Here is a 3,140-nt window from a genome sequence, read left to right as displayed (position 1 = left end):
GGTAAATAGGTACCACTTCGGTGGGAAGGGAACAGCGTTCCGTGCGCCTTGGTGTTTAGTCATGCCGGCCACATGACCACGGAGACGTCTTTGGACAGCGCTGGCTCTTCGGCTTTGAAACGGAGATGAGCACCGCAACCCTAGAGTTGGATTCAACTGGCTTTCGAGCAAGGGAACCTATACCTTTACCTTTACTTAGGTGATAGTCCTGATGGTGCTCTCACATCGGCTCAATTTGATCAACTAAAGATCTCCTCAAGGGTTACTTATAGGAAAAAAGAGGGTGGGGGGGCAGCGGTTAGGAGGGGCCGCTCAGAGCCAAGATGCAGATGCAGCGCTGAAATTGCATTAGGTGGCCAGTAAAATCAATGGATGGCACCAGATTAGCATGCCTTGACGAGGGGTAGCTGCCAGGGCCTAGAGCATCTGGCAGGACTCACTGCTGTAGACTAGCATGACCTTCTCCTACCTGCTTGCTTGTGAGCACACCACCACCCATTCTCCCAGCTGTACACACTGCCTAGCATAGTCAGGGAAAAAGCATCTGGGTGGTGCACAGAGGTGTGCATTCAGCTCTATCCAAGCTGGGGAAAATAGCGGAAAATAAGTATTTATCAGATCTTCTTTCAGTCAGATATAGAGGGGGGTGTATTTTCAGCTATCGAGCACAGCCAATCCTGGATAATCCTGAAAAAATATCGGGATTATCTGGGGAAACAGGATAGCTGCAGTTAAACAGGGTTCAAAGAGAGTGCACTCCCTTTAAACACCGTTCCGAGTGAAGCCGCAGCTTTACAAATGCATTTAAAGGGACCGCAACACCTTTAAATGTCCTTGGCTCCGTTATGACCTATGGGGACCATTACAGTCAATAATCCCCATAGGCTATAATGGGGAATCTATCAGGGGGTATGTGGGGGTCTGGGGAAGCCTTTTTTAAGGTAGAGGCACCAAATCTTCAGTGTAGCTTCTGGTACCTCTACTCAACCCCACCCCGCCCCCAAGTTTCAAAAATATTGGAGCAGGGAGTCCAATTCTATGGGCCCCCAAAGTAGGTGCCCCCTCCATTATTTCCAATGGAGGAGAAAACAGCAAAAAAGTAGGGACTGATGTCAAACCAGAGAGTCTCTGCAGTAGAAACTAAAGGGTGGGGGGGGGGCCTTTTTGCAGAACCAATGCCACTGGGGCAATACCAGCTCAAAAAATCCAAGCGAAGGGGTTGCATCATGTACAGAGTGCCAAATAGTACCAGTGCAATGTACTAGTGCCCAGCAAAAGCCAGTGCCTTCCCTTACATGTTTTCTTTTTTCCTCCACTGAAAACAATGGAGGATGGGGACACTTTATTTGGGGGCCTCTGCAGACTCACTGGTTCTGCTGGACACTCTGTACACGCACTGTCTGTGCTGTGCTTGCACATACACCCTGCTTGGATCTGTTGAACTGGCATTGCCACAGTGGCACTGGGTTCTGCTGGGCATGGAAAAATCCCCCCTCACCTTCAGTTTCTCTGGTTTGACATCAGTCCTTGTTTGTTTGTTTTTTGCTGTTTTTTTCCCAACCATTGGAAACCATGAAGGATGGGGGGATAGAATTTGGGGGCCCATAGAATTGAACCCCCTGCTCCAATCTTTTTGAAACTTGGGGGGTGTTTTGAAGAGAGGCCTCAAAAAACAGCCCCTTCCCAGACCCCGGGATTCCCCCAGATAGATCCCTCATTGACTACAATGGTCCCATAGAGTATAATGGGACCAGGAAAAACTGGGATTTAAAAAAGAAAGAAAGAAAGAAAAACTCCAACAACCCTGAATCTGAATACCATACCAGTATTGGAATTTGGGTTTTTCAGGAATCCCAAATCTGCGGGTCCAATATACCCATATATTTATTTTTGTGTACACCCCTACTGTGAAGTCAGCTGTGAATGTGATCAGTGAGGACGACGTGAGGAAGGATGTGGGCTCGTGGGTGCAAAGAGAGGCACGGGCAGAGGGAGGGACAGGGCCCTGGGCACTGTCTGCCCAGATTCGCTTCCCCCCTCCAAAAAAAGAATGGAATGGACCCTGGTTAGCATTGTCAGCTCTGGGTTGGGAAATATCTGGACATTTGGGGGGGGTGGAGCCTGCGGAGGGCTTGGTCTGGGGAGGGGAGGGGCCTCATCAGGGTATAATGCCCCAGAGTTCACCCTTTGAAGCAGTCATTTCCTCCAGAGGAAATGACCTTGGTCCTCTGGGGATGAGTTAGAATCACAGTTCCCTCTAAGCTGAGTCAGTGTGAGCTAGCTCAGAGTTTTTTAGCCTCTGGCTCACAGATTTTTGTCTTTGCTCAGGAAGGATGGCTCCAGAGCTAACTCATTTGTGCAGTAGCCAAATCGCTCCCAACTTAAATGCCAGGAGTTCACACAGTAGAATTTTTGTTCGCAAGACTCCACAGCTTAGAGGGAGCATTGGTTGTGACCAAAGGACAGTAGCTGAGTCAATTTAGCTTTTAGGGAGAATTCAGGCTTGATTTGACTAAGAACCCGCTTTTGTGTCTTAGTTGATGGCCCTACGTCTATTCCTCTAAAAGGGAGAGCAAACACACAGAGGCTTTTCAGCCGCCACCCTTTCCCCAAGCCAACTCCAGTGGTCAATGAAGCCTCTAGAATGGCCATCAGCAAAGTATGAAAGGGCTGTCACTGGAAGGGGCGTGAGCAAGAGCTTTGCTTCTGCGTCATGGCCTCTTTGCATCTTTCCTGAAAAGAAATGGAATGCCAACTGCTATTACCGTGAGTTGAACCCCAAACAGAAAGTTTTCCTCCCGTCTCCTGGCTGGTCCCGTCAATTTAAAGCGTTTACATGCAAATCTGGGAGAAGGTCCTAAATGGCTTTGGTAAAGGTAAAGGTTCCCTTGCTCGAAAGCCAATCGAATCCGACTCTAGGGTTGCGGTGCTCATCTCCGTTTCAAAGCCGAAGAGCCAGCGCTGTCCGAAGACATTTCCGTGGTCATGTGGCCGGCATGACTAAACACCGAGGCGCACGGAACGCTGTTACCTTCCCACCGAAGTGGTACCTATTTATCTACTTGCAATTTCTTGCTTTCGAACTGCTAGGTTGGCAGGAGCTGCAACTAGAGACAGGAGCTCACTCCGGCATGCGGCAC

Source organism: Gekko japonicus, unplaced genomic scaffold (genome assembly GCF_001447785.1).
Source record: "Gekko japonicus isolate JY-2015 unplaced genomic scaffold, Gekko_japonicus_V1.1 scaffold937, whole genome shotgun sequence".
Taxonomy (NCBI): Eukaryota; Metazoa; Chordata; class Lepidosauria; order Squamata; family Gekkonidae; genus Gekko; species Gekko japonicus.
The sequence above is the reverse complement of the archived record's forward strand: the minus strand, read 5'-3'. Positions refer to the sequence as shown.